Genomic DNA, 26,807 nt, shown 5'->3' with positions numbered 1-26,807 from the left:
GATGTAAGATGCCCATGTGTCATGATGATGTCAACATTATGTCAATATTATGTGGAATATCTGAGTTAAAAATCAATATATCCACACAAATGGAAATTAGTAATTTTGAAATTGGAGGTGGAAAATATGACTTTGGAAATTGTGAATTTCTATGGTTTACGAATGATGAATTAATTAATTTATAAAATTAATTAGTTGAGGATGTTAGTTACAAAGAATGATTAGTAATGAAAGATGAAAAATGATTGGAATGACATAGGATTAAATTATGGGTTATTTAATCCTTTAGACAAAATTAGTAGATGATTGGCCAATTTGATTAGACAAATATGATAGTATCCTTTGATGAAAATGTATATCGACTAGGATGATGATGGATAGACCAAATTCATGGTCAAATTCATTGATTGATTAAAACTAATAACATGCCAAGGACATGTGACATGAATTAAGGACATGTAACATTTAACTGATATTGTAGATGCTATAGGATCAAGATTGATTGATATGGCTGATCATAATAACATTAATGGTAGCTATCAATGTTATTAAAATGGTTTGATGATGTCATGATCTAACACTAAGGGACTCAGCAATGCCAATGATTAGATGAAAATAATGACAATTTTGACTTAGCACTCAGAGCCATGATAGCACTAAAGTCAGTTTTGATAGGTTTTTGAGGCACCAAAAGCCACAAGAATGCCTAGGATTGAAAAAATGATGATTGATTTGGGGTATCTAACATGTTTTGGGTTGGTTATGGCTGATTCTGGGTAGATTTGGGCTGATTTTGAGTTAATGTGATATGATTTTGATGATGTTGAAATGGTTTCAAAATGGTTTGAAATTGATGTGAAAGAGGATATGAACAATGAAGAATATTTTTGTGATATAATCAAGTTGGTCAAAAGATCAGAATTAATGGAATGAGTTAGTACAAAAATGTGATGAAACTAAATAAGATTGGACAATCAATATTAAGAGGTAAAAAGAGTTAATCAATGGTGGAGAAAGAATGATCCATGTATAAAGATCCACCAATGAGAAAATAGGAAAAGAATTAAATGGAATCCCACTTAGAAATATGTGCATTGTAGTATAGAGGAATTTTTAATTTTTAATTATTTTATCTAATCTTTAAGTGGAGATTTATTTAATTAAAAGGAAGCAAGTTCTTTTTCTTTTCTTTTCTTTGGATCGATAAATGGTCGAAGCCTAGATTAATTATTATTATTTATTAGAATTAATTATTATTATATATTAAGTGAAGGTAGATTCAAACCCAAGACCTCCAACATGAGAGGCTTGCAAGTTACCATTGCATTGTAGGCTTTTGCCTAGGAAACAAGTTCTTTTAATTAAAATAGAAAATATTTAATTAAATTAAAAGGGTTTTTCCTCTTAATTAATTAAATGTGGATGAATTATTTAATTAAAAGAGAGGTTTTATTTTAATTGAATGGGGACTTATTTTATTTAATTAAAAGAGAGATTTTATTTTAATTAGATATGACTTAAGATAAAATGATCAACTTTAGAAATGAAATTATTGAATTTGATCAAGGAAATTGATTTGAATTGATTTAATAAAATATTGCAAACCATTGATTTAGGAAATTGATAAATTGAATAATGGGGGCCCATAGTTTGGGTGAGCATTTTAGGGTGCATACATTTTCCCCTCTTTGACTAATGTGTGATCGATTCAGGAACACATGTAGCCAAAGAAAGAAATTGAAGTGTGAGGTTGATTTAAGATCAAAAAGGAACCTAGATGTGTGGTCAATTTGGGAACACATCAAGACAAAGAATACAAGTAAATTTTTACTTGAAAAAAAAGTTGAGAATAAAATTGATAAAACTAAATCAAGGATGGAAGTTGATAGGTAATTCCCCCTCATTATTGAAATTGAAATGAGATAGAGGAGAAACAAAAAAGGAATAAATTTGATCAAATTGAACAAAAGATAGAGTTCTTGATGTAAGATGAAAGATATAAGAATCACAGGACCAAGGTAGAACATCAGGCATGAAATATTATACCCCAAAGTTGAATTAGAAGAAAAGAAATGAGGTGAAAGTGAATGAAAGGTAAAAATTTGGAAGATATAGAAAGAAACATGAAGAAGAAAAGAAAATTTTCCATAAGAAATAGAATCCCCAGAAATTAATCAACTATTTAAGATAGAAATTTCAATTGATATCATGAAAGAAGATAAGGAAATGAAGATCAAAACATGAACATAATTCATCAAAAGTCCACAAGAAAGATGAAGGGAAAACCCTCTTAAACTCATAATGCAACCAAAAAATGCAAACTAACATGAAGCCTAACAATGCAAGCTACATGAAAATGTAAAGTTGTACTTGTAATAGAACAACTGTAACATAGGATTTTGTGTTCATCATTCATTACAGAATGTAAAAGAGCTTATTTTCATCATTGGGCCATTATTAACGGGCATCAAAAATTCACACAATCATCATTAGTCACAATCACAACTATGAAGATATGAATGTGATTTATATCAGATTGAAATGTCAAAAGATTCAAACATAAGCATTAAAGACATAAAGGTCAAGATAATTTGATGTTAGCTTACTCAATTTAATGTAGAAAATAAAACATATGCCTCATGCCCCAAGTCCTCTAGCTATGCATCCCGGAGAGGCTTAGGAAAAATAGTACTCAACAAAAATCAATAATAGTCAAAACACAAAGAAAAGATCATGACATAGCTCAAACATTAAGTGTTTATGTTTACAAAATTAAGTGTGTTAACTTATATCGAGTTCCAAGGATAAGGATTGAATGGTTTCAAATAGTAAGATTACATGACAAAAATGGGTAAGACCAAACTAGTAAGCATTGAAAAACACTTGATATTAGGGGTCGTATTGAAAAATACAATTGGGGTGGTGTTGAAAAATACCATTTGCAAGGTGTCCTAAAGACTGACATATCTAAGAGATTGGAGCTAATAGAGTTATGCCCCCTAGACAAAGACCAATTTCAAATCAAGAGAACAAGGACAAGGCATGAAAGAGAAAGGATAACTGTTGAAGATGTACACTAAGAAATAGGGGTGCAAAGGCCTCAAGTACCTCCCATTTCTAGGTTTTCACCACTTGGCCTTTTTTTTATTTTTTTATTTTTATTTTTTTGAATTTTTGAATTTTTGAATTTTGAATTTTTTTTTTCTATTTTTGAAATATATAATTTTTTTGGAGATACATCAAAGCACCTATTGCTATGTTTTCACTAAGATGATCATTTTTTTAGGACATTTTCCAATTTTTAGAACTTTCACAATATATCATTATTTTTTTGGATTTTTGAAATATATGATTTTGTTTTGTATTTTTTAGGATCAATAAATATATATAAATAATATAAAATGCCCCTAGATAGAAACAAGGACCAAACTCTCAAGCAAGATCACATCGTGCAGTCCCAATGTCTAGCAAGGTGGAGGACAAGAGTGGTTAGCATGCTGGTGGAAGAAATCTTCAAGAGACAACTCCTCAACAGTACCCAAGCTAGGGAAAAATTGTCATGTAAAGCACATTTGGACAAGAAATGAAAGGCCAACATATGATGATTCATGAAAGAATAATGTAAAATTGGGAAAGATACAATCCAAAGGAGTAGACATGTCAAGAGGTTTTATAGCATTTTATTTTACTCATTTTTATTAGATCAAAGACCAAATGGGAAAAGGATAGTGAAAGAATAGAATGAATGGAGGAAAATAGATATGAAGGATAAACATAAAAGAAATGAAAAAAACATCATCATAAGATAGCTCGCAAGATATCCAAATATTTGTGTATAGGTCAACATTGTCAAGATCAAAGAGAGATGATAGACTGGATGAAAGATGTAGAAGAACTATGCATGATGCCTGATTGTCAAGTTTTCATCATGGTACTTATCCAAGGTGCCACAAGGGAGTGGTTTTAACTAGAGGAAAAATTTATTTCTTTTTAATTTTGCTACCAAGGTGCTTGATTACTAGGTTTTCATCAAGCTACATTTTCAATTTTTTCATTTTTTTCTTTCTTTTTTTCAATTTTTTTGAATTTTTTTGAATTTTTTTTTTTGAAGAACTCAAAATTTTTAGATAATGTTCCTTAAAATTTTAAACCATGACATGCAAAGGAGTTGAAATGATGTGCTCAAAGATGCTGATAGGGAAAGGAAGATGGAAGATAAAAATGGAGGATATGGCTTTATGCAAAGTGAGTGAGATTGGAAGATGGAAATGAAGGCAAGATCAATGTCAACACACACCTTGAAGGGTGGCAAGAGGATGGATAAAACATGAATGAAGGAATATGTGAAAAAATATGGTGAGTAGATAGAAGAGGTTGTGGTTTAGGCACATGGAATGGAAGAATGCTTTTGGAAGAAGATGAAGTGGAATTCTTTGGAAGCTTGAATGTTAACTTCAATTATTGTTCAACATTAGACTTTCTCAAGAGAGACTTTGGAATCCATAGAGCTATAGGTTTCTTTTCATTTATTTTATATGATTTAGAGATAATATCTTCAATGATAGATTTTGGAACTTATACTTGTCTTATAATTATTTTCTTAGATATATCTTTTGACTTTATGCCCCCATGTAGATTAGATGAGGCATGGTGGTGTTCTTTTTTATATAGATCCTTGAATTTCTTCTTTTTCTTATATTGAACATTAAAATTACTTCCAAAAGACTTGGGACTTGTGGAAGAAGAAAGATCATATGACTAGTTTAGGTGAGTGGTTGGATGAAAAGGATTCAAGGATATGCATCTACATTGATCTTGAGGAAAGATAGGAGATGGAGATACATAAGGCCCTAAGATGGATAATGAATTGCAAGATTTGGGAGGGAAAAGTGAAGGGACATAAGGACCCAAGATGGAAGGAAGACATGGATCATTTAGTATTGGTGGGGGAGGTCCAAGGATGGATGTGGAAGATGCAAAAGGGTAATTAATAAGTTCATCAACATCTATATGACAATCAAGAACATCAACATCTTTTGAGTGAGCATTAGGATTTTAAATAAGATCATGAACATCTTGAATAGGATTACTTGAAGCTTGAGAAGAATTAGGAAGAGTAGAAAGTGGAAGGGAACATGGAGTTATAGAATAAGAAGATGGAAGACTTTGATCTTGACAAGGATCTTTGGATAGCATAAGTGTACAATTTTTTTCTTGATTTCCAATAGGCTCAACATTGGAAGTAACAAAAATATTTTTAATAACCTTAATGGAAATATAATCTTTGGAAGGAACAACTATATCAAAGTCATTTTGATTGTCAATAAGCTCAATAGTGTAAGTAGTAGCTTGATCTTACTTAGGAGAAGACTTAAGACATGGTGGAATAAATGAAGAAGGGCATGAAGGATCAAAAGGACCATGTAATGGATCAAAGAAATAATGAAAATAATTGGATGAAATGGAGGGTTCTAGATCTTGATGTTTCTTTATATTCTTTTTTTTATCACTTTTATAGTCCTCTTGACATGAATTCACTCCTAAGAGAAGGAAGCACATTGGAATTGTATGGAAGACTTTGGAATAGATGATGAAGGACTAGCTAAAGTAGGCATTATAGTGCATGAAGGCTTATACTCTTTAGGTTTAGCATTATCAAAAGTATTTGTAGCCAAGTGAAGGTTAGCTTGAGTTTCTTTAAGAGGTAGCCTTTGAGGATAGCTATAGGGAACCACATGAAAAGCATTAGGATCTTTGTTGGATGAAAGATTTGTAGAAGATTTGAGAGACTCAAAATATTTTAAGTAATGTGTGGATAGTGGAGGAAGTAGAAGATGGAAGGGGAGCATCAGAAGATAACAATTCAACATTAACATGATCTTGCTCAAGAGTGTAATCTTTATTTTTAGCATGACAGTTCTTAGAAAGTAACTCTTATAGTATTGATATTTTATTTCAGTGCAAAAAAAGCTTTCTCTTCGTCAAAAAATACAGATTTATCATTTAGATATTGTTCACAAAATTTATCAATGTTGTTTTCAAAATTTGAGCCATATGGATTACCATCAATATCTATCTATGACTCAGTTCCTTTAAGCACAAGCATAGGACTAGGAGGACTTTTAGGACTCATAGGAATGTAATAGTCATCATCATCATAATCATTGTCACTATAGGCATTATAGATAGACATATCATAAGACTTTTCAAGTTGTTCATTATGATATGTCTCAATAAGAGGAATAAGACTCTTGGTAGAAGTAGAAGAAGAATGATATCTTGAAGAAGAGGTAGGTAAAGACCTACACAAATGATATTTATAAGAATCATGTTAAGTATTGGAATATGAAGAATGTGAATGATATTTAGAAGAATCTTGATAAGACTTAGAAGGTGAAGAATGTGAATGATATTTAGAAGAATCATGATAAGACTTTGAAGATGAGAAATGTGAATGATATTTAGAAGAATCATGGTGAGACTTAGAAGATAAGGAATATTTGGAAGAAGGATATCATGATATGATATTACATATGATCCTAGCAAGAACATCTTATTTGTTCCCTTTTTGCATCATTTTTGTCACAAGGTGAGCATCCATATATCTAGTGGAGTAACAACACTTCTCAAATTCAATAAGGAGGTCAAGTTCATCTGTGCTCAAATGAGGATCCCTAACAAGATATTCAAGATCCATGGTTCTAGAAGAAGAAGAATCAAGCATGTGAGAAGAGAAAGGATGAATAGAGGTAGGTAGACTATATGATAATAGGAGGAAAGGAATCAAGAAGAAATAAAGAAGAGGAAGAATGGAAATGGGAGACTAGAAAGACATGGAAGATGAAGAAGAAAGAAGACCAAGAGTTATTTTGTGAAATTTGATACCATTTGAGTTCATTTGAATGTTAAGCAACATATAATAACACTTGTAACCAACATGAAAGAAAAGGTACTAGTTGATAGGATAACCCTCAGAAACATTGGTACCAAACTAGGATAGTAAAAGCACTCACTCATCTAAAAGAGAAATGATGAGATAAAATATTTAGTAGACATAAACCAACACTACCATAGAGGTTCCCACAACTTTGGTGAATACCATAGCACACATGGACTAAGACGATGACTTAACCTAATTTTATTTAATAGAAATTGAATTTTGATGAAAGTAGATGGACAAGAGATTACTAAGACTCTCCAAGCGTAATATCAAAGAATCCAAGGTATATCTTCCTCAACAAGGATGGTCTCTAACTCATCAACTCCAAACAAGGTCACTTGTGAAATCAATGATTACTAATTCAAGAGGTCAAAGCAAAATAACCCAAGGTGTAAACAAGCTTCTAAGAATGGGGTAAGTAGCCTAATCTAAACTAGATCAACCTAGGGAGATTGGAAATAATAGGGTAACAAAGAAATTTTATCATAAAATCTTGACTTAGAAACTTAGATTTTGTTCATTTTAAATGTCCAACTAGGTCTATCAATAGATTTTTAATCATGAACCAGGCACACAAGAAAAAAATTAGGGATTTTAAAAAAATGTCTTCAAACAATGAGCAAGGGACAAAGAAACCTTACACAAAAAAAAATAGTGTCATAGTATCAATCTAATCCCTAGAACCACTATTGTGTATGTTTCCAAAATGTTTTCCAATCATGTACATAGTCCTAAAAAGGAAATTTTGGTAGCACTATGATTCTTAGCAATGTTTAACTCTTTAGCTTTTGCAATCTAGAGTGGGAAAAATCCAATCCTAGCACACCAAGGCTTTGACATATTCTAAGAATGTAATTAATCAAAGATATTGAAGAGATCTGATAGCCCAACAAAATACTACACCCATGAGAATTTTTACCACAAGCATATTTATATAGCAGTTGTTACTACCATGTTAAAAATGGCTATTACTGCTTGAGGTTCCATCTATTTAGTTGACCCAATAAAGGGAATGTCCACTACATTTAACCCTCTCTAATCAAAGAAAATTCATGAATTTGTACCACATAGGGACTTGGTTTGGATTCAAGGGTTCTAAATCTTTGACATGCCCAAAAGGGAATTGAGCATACTCCTTTAGCCTCTTCACCTTATCCAAACATAGAAAACAAGATTCTTTGACATGCTAATTTGAAATCACCTCACCAAATTTTTGAAAAATCCAACAACAAACATCACCAATCTCAAAAGAGAAAGTACTAATGGATGTTGAGGACACATTCAAGCTGAATAGTGAGGTAATGAAAAATATCCTTCCCTACCTACAAGGGGATCTATCATCAAGAGGAGTTTTTCATGTCAAGCAAAAGAATGAAGCTCAATCTCTCAAGATCTCCCAAATAGAGTTCATAGGGCCTAATTACTATGTGAAACATAGATGTTTGAAAGCAAATCTAGATCCAATTTTAGAGCACCAAATGAAGTGTGAATCTATGAAAGCATGTAAAAGTACTCAAGACAAACACTTGAGATGTTTATTTTAGTTCCAAATCCAAATGTTATAGAGATCCAAAGAAATACCTAATAATCCTTGCAACACATCTTTTCTCTATTGTACCTTTCATTTACACTTGAATGCTTGCTTGCAATGAACAAAACAACAAGCAAACACAAGATATGCAATATATATCCAACTTATGCAAGACTAGGGTTATATTTGAAAATATGATTTTTAAAAGTGATAGTAATCAGAAAATAACCTAAATAAAATCTCACATCATGCATTGATTCATTGTGAAAATTAAATGCAAGCTATTCATTAAATACCCTTTTTTTATTGATTTTTGACTTAATCATCAAGATTGGACCTATATGATATGAATTTAGATCCAAAACCTTAAATGTAGAAAAGAGACCCCTATCAAAAATTAGAGATCTTTCAAAGCATTTCAAAATCTTAAAAATATCTTTTCATTTGTACCCTAGGGAGCCATTTTATCAAAATAAACCATTTTTTACAAATCAAATTATTGAGAATTAATATGATTTCTAAAATCAAAACACAAAGAACCAACCCTATTTAGGGTTTAGAGGCCTTCCCAAAAATGAAATTTTTTTCCTAAAAAATGTGCTAATTTGCACCCTAAAATATTTTTTCATGAAAAATAAGAAAAAATTATAAAAAATAAAAAATACTTCAAAAATCTAAAAATTAGACTGAAGCTTCTCTAATGTGGCACCATCTTGCAAAAGTACATTTAGACCAAATCATCAAGCTATTTGGGAGATATTATCAAATATTTAAGATCTAGAGTTTTTTAACCTCCAAACAAATCCATACAAGGGGGTTCGATCTAAAAATGTCCAAAACCCACAAGTAAAGGTGGGTTGCCCCATGGTAGGTGCCAGAAATGTATTCTTAAAATGTGAACACACTTTTATGGTCATTATATCCAAGATTTCTCAAGAATGAGGTCTTGAATGGTGGCTCATAGCTCTCTATTCATGGAGTGCAAGAGTTTGTAATGAAGGCCCTTAGTTTTGACCTAGTTTGTGCCCATGCAAGTACATCATAAAATGAGAGATTCAAAGATCCAATATGAATGCAAATGGAGATGAAAGCTAATCTATATGATAACTATGTAAAACAATGCAAGATCTAATCTATTAATGCAAGATCTAATCTATGAAAGCAAGATCTAATCTATGAAAAAAAGATCTAAGAGAATATAAAAATATAAGGATGGATCATGATTATGAAAGCCACAAATGCATGAGAGAAGAAGAAAAGAAGATAGAAGTTTTTCACAAAACACTTTAGTGCTCAAACTCCTTGAAAAATCACTTTCTAAAGTTGCAGCATAACAATAGCATAGAGTGTGTGTATGTAAAATGAGGAGAGAGCTCTCCCTTATAAAGAAGATTGGACGATCAAGATTAAGAGGCAAAAAGATTTAATCAAGGTTGGAGAAAGAATGATCTATGTGAAATAAAGATTCACCAATGAGAAAATAGGAAAAGAATTAAATGGAATCTCAATTAGAAATATGTGCATTTAAGTGTAGAGGAATTTTTAAATTTTAATTATTTTATTTCCTCTTTAAGTGAGGATTTATTTAATTAAAAGGAAGCAGGTTCTTTGAATTAAATAGGAAATATTTAATTAAATTAAAAGAGGTGTTTCTCTCTTAATTAATAAAATGTTGATGAATTATTTAATTAAAAGAGTGGTTTTCTTTTAATTAAATGGGGCCTTATTTTATTTAATTAAAAGAGAGATTTTCTATTAATTAAATAAGACATAGGATAAAATGATCAACCATAAAAATGAAATAATTGAATTTGATTAAGGAAATTGATTTGAATTGATTTAATAAAACATTGCAAATCATTGATTCAGGAAATTGATAAATTAAATAATGGGGGCTCATAGTTTGGATGACCATTTTAGGGTGCATACAAGATGCATCCCATAAAAAATCTCAAATGGGCTCCTACCTATTGATCTATTCATAGTGGATGCATACTTTGCTTGAGGAATAATCACATCCTTTTTCTAACCATATTCCTTAGTTAGGAACCTTAGAAAGTTACCTAATACCCTATTAACTAGCTTAGTTTAATCATCAGTCTAAGGGTGGTAAGTTGAACCAAATGATAGGTTAGTTCCCAACTTACTACACAATGTTTTCCAAAAATGACTCATAAATTTGACATCCCTATCTGACACAATACTTAGGGGTAGTCCATGGATGCTCATAATCTTCTTAAAGAAGGAGCTATAAATGTACAATATGGCTAGCATCATGAGTAGTTTTACAAGGTATAAAGTGACCCATTTTTCTAAACTTGTCCACTAGAACATAGATGTCATTACAACCCTTCTTTATTTTTGGTAACCTTACAATGAAGTCCATGCTAACACACTCCCATGGTCTATTAGGGACTAGTAAAGGTTGGTACGATCATACATTTATAGCTCCTCCTTTTGTCCTCATGCACACTACACACTATCTTGTCACATCCCTTGAAAAATTTAGCCAATAGTAGAACCTTTGACCTACCTCTAGGGCCTTGTTGATACCAAAATGACCACTTAGGCTTCTATTATGTTTTTCTTAGGTAATTTTATCTCTCATGGAATCCTTAGGAACACATAACTAGTTTCCTTTGAATATCATCCCACTTTGTAAGTTATAATCAGAAAAAGAACTATGAAAATGATTCTAAAATTCAGAGCAAACCTTATAAGCTTTAGCAAAGTCTTCATCATCCTTGTAGAGGTCCTTGAAACTCTCTATGTCAATGATATGTAGTTCAACCTCTTGAATGGTCAACATCCTCCTTCTTATTCCATCTCCAACCTTGTTCAACTACCCCTTCTTGTGCTTGATGGTGAATATGAATTCTTGAAGATACTCCATCTACTTCAAATGCCTATTGCTCAACTTTTCTTGTGTATAGATGTAGCTAAAGGCTTGGTTTTTAGTGAACACTAGAAACTCTAGGTATAAGGTAATTTCTCCACTTCCCAAGAGACTAAACCAAAGAATACAACTACAAGTCATAAGATGATTATTTGTTCTTGACTTCATTTAATTTTTCACTAAAGAAGTCTATTGGCCTACCTTCTTGGCTTAACACACCTCTTATTGCCATCCCACTTGCATTACACTCTAGGGTAATAATTTGTCAAAACTAGGTAGTCTAAGTATAGGTTGTGTTGCCACTTATTCCATCAACTTTTCAAAAAATTTCCCTACTTTATAAGTCCACCTAAACTTGGTCTTTATCCCACATTTGATGGTTTCTAGAAAAGGTGCATAAATACCACTAAAATTCATAATGAATTTTCTATAAAATTGAGCTTACCCATGAAATTTTTTCTCCTCTATTGCTATGTGGTCAGTTTAGGATAGTTGCAACTTTATCTTGATCCATCTTGAAAGATCCCTTGGATGCCACAAATCCCAAATATACATGTTCTTTATTCAATAACTCATATTTTTCCAAATTAATTGTCAACTTCTCTTCATGAAAATTCTTTAGCACCATCTCCAAATGCTTGAGATGTTCCTCTTTTTATTTACTAAAAAATAACTATATCATCTAGATATACCACCACAAATCTTCCTGTGTTTTTTTCCAACACTTTATTCATGAGTATTATTAATGTTCTATGAGAATTTTAGAACCCAAAAGGCATCAAAAGCCACTCATGTAACCCATATGTGGTCTTCAAAAAATTATCCCACTAATCACCTTCCTTTATCTTGATCTGATGATAACCATTTTTGAGATCCAACTTTGTTAAATATTAAGCCCCTCCAAGACAATCCATCAAGTCATCAATTCAAGGTATAGGGAACCTATACCTAATGGTGATCATACTTATGGCCCTGAATCTATACAAAGCCTCCATTCCCCCCTCCCTAACTTAGATGCCAAAATTACTAGCACTACAAGGGCTTATGCTCTTCTTTATCAACCCCTGATCTAGGAGTTCTTGCACTTGCATAGGTACCTCTCTATTCTAATATAGGGTTAGCTTATAGGCTACTTTATTTGGAAATGATGCATGAGTTATAGATTCAATCTGATGACTTATAATTCTCCTAGGAGGAAATGTTGTAGGAGTCCCGTCACTGGATATCTTTATATTTACCAAGCATCTCTTAGATTTTAGATTCTACAAGTTCTTGTTGGGATCTCTCTTCTTCCTTAGGTTTGAGAAAAATGGTATACCCTTCACTTCCTTCATATTTAAGGAAATTAATGAACTCCTTCCCACTACTCAATAATACACTAGGGGTCTTGCACTATACCTCATCTTCCTCCAATAAGGATTGGATCTTGAAAGTTCCTCCATCTTTCTTGAAATAAATGGAATTCTTTTTTCCATCATAGAAAACACTCCTATCATATTGTCAAGGCTCATTCAATGATAGATGGCATGCATCCATAGGAAAAAGATCACAAAGTAGTTTGTCCTTATATCTTACAATTGATAACTCAATGTAAGTCTTCTCATTCACTAACACACTCTAGCCTTTTCTCAACCATGTCACTCCGTATGGGTTAACATGAGGTATATTTTCCAACTTGAGTTTTTTCACTACCTCTTTTGATATGATTTTATATGTGGAGCATGAATCCACAATAATTATACATACCTTACACAAAATCTTGCACCTAGTTTTGAACAATGCCCTCCTATTCTTGGGTTCATCCTTGGTTTATTGTCTAATTGACACTCTTTTGAACATTAAATTCTCTTCCCTCTCTAACTCAATATGATCCACCTTAGATTTCGTGGAACTCATTATGTATTTATGAGAATATGAAACCCTCTTATCACTATTTGAAGAAGTAGGTTTGTTAGGGAATCTATAGGTTGGGTGGCCCAACTTTCCATAAGTATAACACTTCATACTTGAAAAGTATGAATTTCTTCTACCTAAACTTCTCCCTTTAATAGATCCTCCTTGAGTACATCTTCCTCTATATAACCTCCTCTTGGAGTAGTTTCACTACCCTACTTAGCAAGTTTTATACTTTCCTTAGTTTCTTTGATCATTACCTCTTCCTTGGTATCCACCTCTATTCCTTCTTTGGTCTCTTCCTCTACCTCTACCTCTAAAATTAGAGTCTCCCTTATTCATATTATTTCCTTTCACCTTAAGAACCATTTGATGACACTTTTAGAGATTGGTATGGGTCTATAGGCTTAGCTCTTCCTAGATGTTCCACTTTAGTCCACCCAAGTATCTTGCTACTTTAACTAGTTCCTCTTCTTGAATCTCGGACCTTAGGCATAGTCTTTGAAATTCCTTTGTATAAGATGCCACAACCAAGTCTTTTCTCTTTAGACCTTGCCTCTTTATATGTATTTGTACTTCATAGTCTTCTAGTAGATAATTTTCATTCACTTTAGTCACCATGGCATTCTAGTTAGCTATTGGATTTGTACCCACTATAACCATTTCATATTTCATGTATTTCCACCATGTCAATGTTGGTCCTCTTAGTCTTGATTTTTCAACATTTACTTTGATACCTTCAAACTCAAAATGATTTTCTATCCCCTCAATCCATTCCATCATTGTATTAGTTTCCATCTTTCTACTAAACAATTGGATTCCTTCTAGGGACTTTCCTCCTAGTTAATTGATAGCTTTCAAGAATGGTTTGTCATACAATGGAGGGTCTAGTTTAGGAATGGTGTCTTCCTCATCAATGTTTTCCTTACCTAACAAGGAGCTTCTTCAACTTAGAGCTTTATTACTCTTTCTAGGCTACTCCTATCCCACTAAGGGTTTTCTCTCCTAACTAGAACCTATAAGATCCCTCTACAATCTTCTTTCTCCAAGAAACTCTCCCAATAGTTCAAATTTTCATGTCATTTCCCCAATTCACCTAATATGCATTCTTTGGCCTAGATCTCCAAAATTTCACTAAATGCACCAAGTGACCTAAAATCAATGTTTAACCTTTATAATGAGGTTCTTGACCCATTTCCCATCATTCTATAAGATTCTTTTAAGTTTCCCACACACAAATCACCAATTTGCCTAGTTAGGCCTTGTAGCCCTAAGAGCCCCTATTATCCCTCCTAGAAACAAGGAAAGTGCCATAACTCACAAAAAAACCTTAATAAGGCCCCTTGTTTTATTCTAAAACTTTGGTTCCCTATGACCTAACCTTGAATATATTTTAGGTCTTGGGCTCTAGTATTGTCCATACAATATAGATTTAGAAAACCCTCTTTTTAAGGGTTTTAAAGATAATGTTTGTGTTTCCTCCACCACAAGCTTCAAAATCCATTCCAAACCTATGCCTTTCATTTTTTATCCCTTAATACACTACTCCTAAATTTATAACTCAACACTGATCCATGTCCATGACCTTTTCATCATAAAACTTCTTTACAAGAATTTCCTTGCACCTTGCCAAGATTTCTTGCTTGCCTAGGGTTCCCTTGTAAAAATAGAATTTGGCCACCCAAAATCACCAAAAAATAATCTACACTATATAGAATCTATTTCTTGGTTTCCAAGAGCCATCATTTTTTGACCAAGGATACTCAAGCCATAAACCATTTCATGCTTACACCAGAAAACTAGACAGTAGGATCACTAGAACCAAATAATTTTCCAAACCTTATTAAAAGCTTACTTGAAATAAAAATAATTGCACCAAGATTCAAAAAATAAACAAAATATGATACTCCTTGAAGGAAAATTCACTATTCAATCCAAACACTCTATGTTACCTTCAAAGACTACACTTTAATGCACAAAACTGTCCTGCTATAGGTGTTGTCCATACACCCAACTATCCAACCCTTGGAAATGATTTGGAAAAGTATTAAATAGAATTTATCCTCCATTATATCCTATATTTTTAACCATAAGTTCCCAATTTTTTGGCTTTTTCAAAACTGCCTAAAAGTTGTCAAGCAATTTTGCAAAAAATGCAAAGTGATGAATGCAACTTTTTGACAACTTTTGCACTTTTTCTCCCAGACCCTTCAAACTTGGTTAGAATGCTATAAAACATTATAGGATGACCTTATAACATATAAGAACCACATTTACTCACTCTTTTCCCCATTTTAGGGCATTTCCACAATTTTTCACTCAAACAATCTTTTGCAATTTTTCTCTTATCAAGACCTAATTGACAAAATTTGACTCCCAATCCAAAACCTATCAAATCAAACCACCTAAACTCACCTTGGTAATTTATAACTAGTCCTAATTACCCCAATGGTTTTTTATGCCATATAAAAACCACAATTAAGCTTAGGGCTTTACCTTACCCTAAGTGCTCCTGCACCATTTTCCCCTTGCATGAAGAAGTCTAAGGTACTGCTAGAGATAAGAAATCATTACTAATGACTAGCTTGAAGTCACCCTTTGCAATCCAAGTTGCATCAGCATAAGGTAAATCCATCCATTTCACCAAATATTCCTTTTAATCTTTATTTCTTGTGCTCTTATTCACCCTAGAACCCAAGATCTTCTCAACACATGATTGCTTCTTTTAAGGTACTTCTAGGTATGATACATCCTTGTTCAGTTTTTCTTGATGCTCTATGTCATCCATCTTAGGAACTTTTTATGGTGCTAGATCTTTTCATTAAAAATTAAAGAGAAAGCCATGTCCTTTGGTAGATCTGTCTTGTAGGCATTGGGTCCATACTTTTCAAGGATTTTTCATGGCCCAATCCTCTTGATCTAGACTTTGCTAGGAATTCCCTTTTGTAACCTAGCCTTGTTGAGATACACCATCACTAAGTCTTCTCCTTGAACCTACAACTCTCTTCTCCTCTCATTCTTCTTCTCCTTCAACTTCTGATTGGCTTTTATCAAATTTTTCTTCGCTTGATCATGTACCTCCTTAATTTATTGAACAAAGTCATCAACTTTCCCTCTGTTCTTGTCATGTGAAGGTAGGTCCCTTAACTCCATGATACCCCTTGGATGAGTTCCATACACCACTTGGAGATTGCTTAGCCCTATTGTCCTATTCTTTCTATCATTGTATGAAAATTCATCTTGGGGAATGACTTGCTCCTAGTTTCTCCCGTACTCTTTGGTGAGGAACCTTAATAGGTTTCTCAATACCTTGTTTATCACCTCTATCCAACCATTATTTTGGGGATGGTACGTAGAGCTATGTGCTAGGTTTTTTCCAAGCCTCTTCCATGGGGTCTTCCAAAAGTTCCTCATAAACTTGAAATCCCTATCAACCACTATGATTTTTAGCAAACCATGTATCCTAAACACCTCCCTAAAGAATAGGTTGACAACATTACTTGCATCATGTGTTTTCTTCCATGGTATTAAGTGGCTCATCTTGCTAAACCTATCTACTACCATAAATATAGTATCCATCCATGTCCTATTCCTTGGTAAGACCACTATAAAGTCCATGTTGATGCATTTTGAGGGTCTATTATGAATGAGGAGAGGTTGGTAGATCCCTACATTTGATGAAGTCTTCTAGCATATACTACTTTCCTCCACATTCCTCCTAACATCTCTTTGCATTTTGGAACAATAATAGAACCTTTCCATAAGGTCCAAGGTCTTCTTTGGACCAAAGTGTCCACTCATGATCATATTGTGTTTCTCTTGTGTGAGATTCTCCCTCATAGATCCCCTTGGGATGCACAACTATTGACCTATGAATGATAGTCCATTTTGTGGGGTGTATTCAAAAAAATCACTACAGAAATGATTAGCAAAATTAGTACATATCTTGTAAGCCTCTCAAAAATTAGTTTCCTCCTCATACAAATCTTTGAAACCATCCAAGCTCATGCTCTACAATTTGACTTCTTGCATTGTCAGCAATCTCCTTCTTAAAGAATCTACCACCTTATTGTTTGTCCCCTTCTTATGCTTGATAGTAAAAGTGTAGGACTAAAAGAACTCCATCCATTTGATGTGTCTTAGACTTACCTTCTCCTATGAGTTAATAAAAACCAAAGCTTGGTTATCTATGAAGAAGAAAAAACTCCTTAGGCACAAGTAGTGCCTCCACTTCTTGAGGGCTTAGACAATTGTATAGAGCTCTGCATCATATGATGAATACCTTGTTTTGGCTTCATTAATACTCTCACTAAAAAATGGTACTATGCTTCCCTCCTAGCTCAAAACTGCCCCAACTACTTTGCTACTAGCAACATACTACACCACAAATGGTTTCTCAAAACAAAATAGAACCAAGATAGGTTGGGTTGCTACCTTTCTCTTCAATCTCTTAAAACTTTGATTTGTAGACTTCATTGACATGAATTTAGTTTCCATGGCCCCTTTGGCTGTATCCAACATAGATACACAAACTTCAATAAACCTTCTTAGAAAATTTCCATAGAATTGTGCCAATCCATGAAAACTCCTAACCTTATTAGAAAAGCTATAGGTAGGCCAAGTCAAAATAGCATCTACTCATATTTTTCCATCTTAGGACTTCCTTAGGATACTAAAAACCCTAAATACACCATATCCTCTTTCATGAACTTACTCCTTTCCAAGCTTACCATCAACTTCTCCTCTTGGAGCTTCCTAAATGCCAACTCTAGCTATTTTATATGTTTCTCCTTGGTCTTGCTGAAGATCAGAATGTCATCTAGGTATACGAAAATAAATACCCCTATGTAGTCTATCAATACCTCATTCATGACTCTCATGAAGTACTTGGTGCATTGGTAAGGCCAAATGGCATTAGCAACCACTCATAGAGATCCTTAGTAGTATTAAATGTAGACTTCCATTCATACCCTTCTTTCATCCTAATTTGATAGTATCCACTTTTGAGATCAATTTTGGAGAAGTACTTAGCTCCACCTAGATAGTCCATCAAGTCTTCTATCCTAGGAATAGGAAATATCTACCAAATTGTAAATTTATTAATTTCCCTAGGATCAATACACATTCTCCACTTACCTCCCTTTTTGGGTGCTAAGACCACTGATATGGAACATGGACTAATGATCTTCCTAATCAGCCCCTAATCAAGCAACTCTTGAACTTTCCTTGCAATTTCCTTATTCTACTGTGGAGTCATCTTGTATGCATTTTTTTTGGTAGTGATGCTCCTAGTATGAAGTAAATTTGATGACTTATGACCCTCTTAGGTGGTAGGGTTGGTCATGCTCTATTACAAATGATCTCCTTAAATTGATCCAATAACTCTTGTAATTTTTCATGTATAGGTGTAGATGAAGGTGTCCCCTCCTCCTTAGGTTTTAACATAATGGCATATCCTACTCCTTCACCCTCCTTTAAGTCCTTAAGGAATTATTTCCCACTCATGAGAAATGCTTTAGTAGTAGACTTCTCCACCTTGTCCTCTTCTACTATAGACTAAATCCTATAAGTGACTACATCTTTCTTGAAGGAATAGCTATTCTCCTTCCCATAATGTACTACCTCCCTTTGACAACTTAAGACTTTTTAGCCATCCTTTAATCACCTCATCTGATGACTTCAATAAGAAAACCTTGGTGTCATGTTTGGCCTCCCTGAGATCCATAGAATGTAGAGCAAAATCATCTATAGACATATCCTCTATTCTTACTTCTTTGGTAGGCTTTGCAATCTCCATTGTTACATGCCCTATTTTAGGATCTTGTCCAAGGATGGACAAGGTCTTCTTCTTTTTGGCCTTACTTAGTGCTGATCTAGAGTAGATAGCAAGAGATAAGGTATCTTTATTGGGAGCTCATTCATCTCTCCTCTTTCTCTTTCTATTGAAGGTGTCCTCTAGCCACAAATCTATTACTATCACCGTGGAGGCCTTCCCATGGGAGTTAATGCTAAACATCTTCCTCTTGAATGGGGTGATTATTTTTGCAATCAAAGAGAAAGATTCTTTGGGGATTTTGAAATGGGCTTTGGGGAATCTGGGCCCTTATCTACTTCTAAAGTCTTCTTTATTGCATCATCAGATTTAGTAGACTTGCTATCACTACTTCCTTCATCTCCTAAATCCACTACCTGCACTTGATGACTACTTGGCTAGAGAAGTACAACCCTTATAGATGGAATTGCTACTATAAGGTGAGAGGCTAGAGTGACTGGACCATCTTTTGGTTCCTTCTTCTTCTTCTTAGCTTTTGATGGAGTTCCAATCACTAGGAGGGAACCATCTTGACAAGTCTTGGCTATGGAAATATTTTTGTCAAGAGGTTGATCACCTCCATCTAATGGTTGATACAGTCCTTGGGTAATGGCTAAAGTTACATTTGATGTACCACCTTGGGAGGAGGAAGCCATTGCAACTATTGGAGAAGCTTGAGCACTTGTACCTTTCCTTTAACTCCTTCTAGTTATTGTCCATTCAACCCATTTCCCGGTCCTTTTGATAATCTAGGCCATCATTATATCTAGCTCCTCTCCTAGATCTTCATAAGGTTTCAAGCTTATCAAAGGGCCTCTTAGCTTGGTCAGATAATTGTTACTGTACATGTTTTGACCATCATCTTCTACTCTTTTTGCATCAATATTAACTTTATACATTTTTACTTGATCAACTGCCAGCCTGGTGAAAGCATGATCACAACTCTCAAACTCATCCTTGCAATCAACCCAATAGTCTTCAATTGTGGTGATGTGTTTGATTATTCTAAAAATCTACAACGCCTCCCTTGCTTACCCATTTATATCAAACATGGGCCTCAAGACTTCATACATCTCCATCTTATACTTCATTTCAAACACCTTTTGCATGTTCTTGGCATCAGAATGGGTTTCACAATTGAAAGCTACCATCTTCATAGGGAATTTGTACTCTTACTTCTTCAAACTCCCACTCAACATTTTCACTTGGGTAGCTTGTATGACAATCTCAATCAACATGATCATATCACTGGGATATCTTGATAGCTTCAAAGGGAAACCATCAAAAGCTGCAAGATGTAAATATGAAAAGGATGAGAATTGGATGAAGTAACTCCCAAATTGACTAATGGCTACCATGGCTTTCAGACTAAATCTCCTCTCTAGAAATCCCTATAGCTCCTTGCGAATTCTCATGGTGAAACCATCATTAACTCTTACATATTTTGCATAACTATTCTCCAATTGTAAGCATGGGTAGAATTCATAAGACTTCACATCATTAGGAAAAATTTCCACCCTTGGGAGGCCTAGCCATAATTGTAAAGAAGCTAACATGTAAAATATAAAAGAGGACATATAGAATGTGTTGTAGAACTTTGTAGCATGAAGAGCATTAGACAAAATATCTCTTACATTGTGAGCCCAATCAATATATTGGGTGTTAGAGTAGATGACTTGCACCAAAAGAAATATTGCTCAACAAAATTTAAAGTTTCTACCTCACCTTACAATCTATGCAAGAGAACCAAGATATTGATAATCTTAGGTTTGAGATTAGTCCCAAACAGAGTCTTAGGAACCTTAATCTTGGCACTTCATGGTTTTTGGAACCAAGTTTGCATGATTTCCTTTCTCTAGATCATCTTCTTCATAAAGAAATTAAAAATGGATCCTCCAAATGTCAAATCTAAGAATTCCTCTTCTTTTGGAACTCATAGGAAATTCACCATAGTTTTCTTATCGATGGAAATCAAAATTGTATAATTGGTAGCACAATTATCCTTATGTCTAGGTTATAAAAATTTATGCACTCATAGATTAATTTTGGGGCCTAAAATGTAACTAGAAAACTAGTTGCCTTGACTAGCCGACATCCTCAATGCTTCTCTATAATAGGATGAATCTACTCAAACCTCACTCTCTTCTAAAAATCTTGCATGTCATAGAAATCAAGAGTGGTATGTGTGAAATTCTATAATTGGGACTTGATCCTATTCAATCCATCGAAACTAGCAAATCTAGTTTCCATTCTTTTTTACCCACAAATCTAGTTTACATTCATTTTTTAAAATGAATTCTAAATCTAGAAGATGAATAGAATAGCTAATTCAATAGATACTGTCTTTTTGAAAATGTCATGCACATTAACAAAATAATAATTCAATAAAAAGAGTGGTAGTTTGTTCAACTGTTCATGTTTCCATATATATGGGAACCTCAATTCATCCGCTAATCTTCAAAATTTGCACCACACAAATGAATTAAAGGAGAGATCCATTAAAATAGGTAATGTTTGGTTTTAACAGATATCTCAAGGTCTTTTTACTATTACATTGGCCTAACGGTAACTTTCTCTCTCCCCATACTTACTTTCCCATTTTCTTTTAAGTTTTGAGAAGTGATCAATAGAGTATTCTATGGGAAAATATTCCTTGATTTGGATTCTTGCACATTAACTCTTTCCTATAATTTTTAGATTCTTTCTATTATCATCTTGACGTGTCTTATGCACTAATTGTGGGTTCAATTTTCTTACTAGCTCTATTTTCTTTAAAAGCTAGGAAATTGTCTTCATGGGTTGAAAACCCACCAAGAAGAAGACAATTTATGTTTTTCCACCAAAACTTCCATTTTAATTGGCCTTTAGAACATTGTCCATTTTTGGCTTGGAAATTTCTATGTTAGGTGCAAAAAAATTTTAGGGTCCCACTTATTGTTTCTTTTTCTTCAGAATTGTCTTTTGCAGAAAACCAACTTCAAGGGTTGAAAGATCACCAAGGAGAAGTTGGTTCTAAGTTTTCCACCTGGAATGATTATAATAGCTTGTAAAAAATCATAAACATTCTCTGTGATAGGAAATTGTAAAGGAACTTGAATTTTCCATAGGGTATCATGATAATTTCTTACTTTGATCCATATGCATCATCTGGTGCCCTTTGGTAGAAATCACCTTCATAGGTTAGAAACCCACTGAGGAGAAGATGAAGTTTGGATTTCCACAAGCTTCTATTTTATTGATAAAGTGATATACTACAAGAAAATATATCTTTGTAAATGATCATTATATGAGAAACAGGAATCTCCATCAAACCAAGCACTAACCTACCCATACAATCCCTTGACCAAAATGGACAACCACCTAGCTATGAAATGCAGAGAAGGAGAAATGGAGAAATTGGATGGAGACTTGTCTCACCTAAGAAGGCATATACCTAGACTCAAACATGACTAGAAACTCACTATAACCCAAGTTTTCACTTTTATTAATCAATTTAGAGGACAAAAAGTGGGGCAATAGTTGGCTCTATCTAGGGACTTTGATAATCCATGTCCAAGTGAGGAATCCAAAATCTAGTTTTGAAAAAGTAAAAGGTAGCTATGTGACAAAACAAAAGTGAGGAAAAACAAGGGAAAGAAAGAAAGAAGGGAAACTTAACCAAGAAAACAAGAAAGGGAACTAAACATAACTATAGTACAATATAGGGGTTAGCTATTTTCAATTTTTGATTTGATAGAGCCTCAAATGATGACCATTTTATGTTAGGGGTAGCACTTTTCCATCTAGATATGCCAATTAAATGAGTTTTTCTTGAATGCATGATGAACAGTGAGTGGGCCTTTCTATAGAGTATCAAATTTCTTATGCATACCTTTTGGTTCTCTTTGCTTATCCCATAGTAGCACACTATCTCCTACCATGATTTTCCATGGTCTCGCCCTTTTATTAAATAGGCTCTTCATGTGCATCTGGTGTCATGTAATGTGGTCCATGATCTCTTCTCTTTCATCTTTGAGTTTTCTCAATTACAAAATCCTCTTCTCTTGTCCATCTCTATAGATGTCATCTTCAATGACTATTCTCAGTTTTCTTATAGCCAATTTGAGGGGTAATAGAAAATTAGCTTCAATCCCATAGACCAATTCAAAAAGAGAGATGTCAATTTTCCTCTTAGGGGTCACCCTATCTACCCATAGTGCCTCATGAATTTTCTTGTGCCAAGTTTTCTAATTATTTGACACTAATTTCTTAATAATATTAATTAAATTCTTGTTACTAGATTCTCCTTGACCATTTCCTTATGGGAAATAGTTAGATGAATGATTAACTATGATGTCATGCTCAAAAAAAAAAATCATGATCTCAATTGAATATAATTATACCACATTATACATCACCAATTTGATGGGGACACCAAATCTAACTAGTATGTTTTCCTTGATGAATTCACAAACTACATCAGAAGTAGTTTTCTTGGTTGCTTTGGCATCCACCCATTTGGTGAAGTAATCAATCAAATTTATAACATATTGGTGACCAATGTTGGATTTTGGATTGATAGGACCAATGAAATTGAGGCCCCATTGTTGGAAAGGACCTTCAATGATGATAACTCTGAGAGGTAGAGTGGCCAACTAGGTTCTCCTAATGAACATCCTACATTTTTAAGATTTTGACACCCAAGAGTAGGCATCCCTAAACATTTCAGCCCAATAGTAACACTATCTTAATATTTTGAAATCCATGACCAAAGATGAGAAATGCCCACCATATGCTTCATCATGAAATTTTCTCAATAACTTTTCTTGTTGTTGTTTGTCTATGCATATTAGAAAAGTAACATCTACATCTCTCTCAAACAACTTCTCATCCCAAATTATGTATTTTGCAGCTTTCAAATTGATATTGTATCATTGTTTTGTCATCATGCCTTCAAGGAATTATCCATACATCAGTAGATACTAATATTCTCAAACCAAGAGTCCTACAGTCTAGCTACCAAAACTAACTACTTCTCTCCCAACTCCTCTGGTTCTTCAGCGATCCCATTTTTGGCAATTGCCTTACATAAGGCATTACCCCTCACTAGATTAATAAGCTTAATTTCAATGTCATACTCTTGCATTTTTTCTATCCACATTCCTTTGGTATCGAACCCTACATCTTGTTGGGTTAACATGCTTTTTATTGCTACATTAGGTACATAAACCACAAAATACGAGGGAAAGATATAGAACCTAAAATTCTACAGTGCTTTGACTAGCACAAAGGCATGTTTTCCAATTTGAGAGTATTTCAACTCATGACTTTTCAAAGGTATTCTCATGAAGGAAATAGGTGCTTGTATCCCTTATTTGTTATCTTGCATAAGGATAACATATAAGGTGTGTTCAAAAGTGTAATAGGAAATGATGAAATCTAATCTATAGTCTAGATTACATAGTACCAGAGCATTATAAATAACAATATTTATATTTTAGAATGCTTATTTCCTAGCTTCATTGTAATTAAAATTTGAATTTCCCTTCATCATCTCTAAAATACTCTTAGTAGTTTTTGCAAAATCTGATACGAACCTTCTCAGGAAATTCATTTGACCAAAGAATGATTTAACTCCTATTTTGTTTACTGGTAGGCTTAACCTTCAAATAGCTTCAACTCAATTAGGGTCAATTCTGATACCTTCTTGAGAAACTATATGACCAAGTAGCTTTCCCTCTTTTACACAAAAAATGAACTTTTTAGGATTTAGTGAGCTTCTTTATTCCTAGCACCTTTGCAATACTTTCTTTAAATCTTCTATGTGGTTTTTCCTTTTCTTTGAGAACAAGTGAGATCATCCAGGTATATAACAATAATTTAGTCCTTTAGATCAACAAAAGTTTTACTCATTCAACTTTGAAACATGGCCCTAACATTGATGAGCCCAAAGGGCATTCTATGATATGTGAACATGCCCCAAGGAGTAGTGAAAGTCATTTTGTGTTGAACTTTCTTGTCCACTTCTATTTGATTGTATCCTGAGAATCTATCAAGCATGGATGCCATTTTAGCTCCAACCACTATTTGTCATAGGCAATCCATGTTAGTAAGAGAAAAATTGTCTTTCAAGGATACTTGGTTGAAATTCTTGAAATTAATGCAAATTCTTATTTCTCCATTCTTCTTCCTAACTAGTACTATATTAGCTACCCAAGTGGAGTTATGGATGGGATAAATGATCTTCACTTTCAACATCTTGTCTACTTCTCAGAATATAGCATTTTTTTACTTTAGGGTTATAATTCCTCTACTTCTACTAGAAAGGAACTACATTAGGTTTTAGTGGAATCTGATGTTTTATTTTCTTTCCTTTGTAGCTTTTCAAATCTTCATAACTCCAAGCACAAACATCTTGATATTCTATGAAAAAGAAACACTTCCCAATATTTATCATCTTAGGACTTTGAACATACAAAGTATCAAGGAATGATATTACCTTGTAATTGGACTTCATCAATCTAATCTTATTTTTACTTATGGTCAGGGTCTTCTTGATTATCTTCATTGAATTGGTTTTTGCAAGTAGCTTTGTCATTTTCTAAGAATAGTTCTAGACTCTTGTTGTTTTTGAAGACTTGCTAGAATTCTATGTTGTCAGGAATAGAGGCACAATACACAATTTCTACTTGATACTTCTTATCTTTGAATTCCAAGTAAGGAAGTAATAAGGAGGAAAAGACAACCAGTGAATATAATTTAGTATTCATCACTCCTAGCATTGCCTCAATAGAAAATGCTTTAAGGCCTTCTATTTCATCCCAGACCTTGTTTTTGTAATTTTTTAACTTATGTTTTTTCATAGAATATTGCCCCTTAATTTGTGTCACAATGAGTTTACCTCAAGCTCTTGAGATCTTTATTCCCTTTTCCTTCATAGCTATTATCCCAAGTAATAGAGCTTCATAATCTGTAGTGTTAATTGCATTCCCAAACTCCAATTTGAAAGTCATTGATTCAAGTTCTCCTTTACGAGGTATCAATACTATGCTTGCACCAAACCCTAATGAAGAGAAAATTCTATCAAATTCCAATGTCCATATAGAGGATGACTCTTCTTCTTCACTAAGGATTTTCATTCTCAAGTATTTTATTTCTTGCTCATTCAGAGTATCTTCAGTAAACAACATGTAGTTGCTGAACTCTAGTTCTTGATAGAGAATCCAAGCTTTATGATCATTTGACTTTAGGATAGTAAATTTTTCTTTTTCTTCAAGTTCCAACTTGATCTTCTTGCTTCCTATAGGTATGACTTCTTGAGACCATTCTATTTTAATTCTCCCCCTAGATCTCTACAAAAGCTTCTGCTAAAGAGTAAGCCATAGCTTGCCAAAATATCTACTACCAAGATAGTCAACAATAGTATTTTTTTTAGATAAGAGGCTACAGCCAGTTGAGCATCTTTGATTTGTCCAAGTAATGGGACTTGTTTAGTATCATTGAATAAAATATTCCATGAACTTTATTGAGGGTGAGGCCTAGGGATTTAGCTAGATAAAATGACATCACATTATCTTACACACCTAAATCTATTATGAAATTACTTAATTTGCATCCATTGATATATAATGAGATGTAGATTGGATTGGGTTTTTTCCTAGGAAAATTCATTAAGATAGTGGAATCTTCTTGATCAAATAGGTTAGATGTCAAAAGTTCATCTTCCTCTATAGTGGTAACATTATGATTTAGATCT

This window comes from Cupressus sempervirens, chromosome 8 (assembly GCF_028749045.1).
Source record: "Cupressus sempervirens isolate cs-2001-9-10 chromosome 8, ASM2874904v1, whole genome shotgun sequence".
NCBI classification, from domain to species: Eukaryota; Viridiplantae; Streptophyta; class Pinopsida; order Cupressales; family Cupressaceae; genus Cupressus; species Cupressus sempervirens.
Note: the sequence above shows the minus strand (reverse complement) of the source record.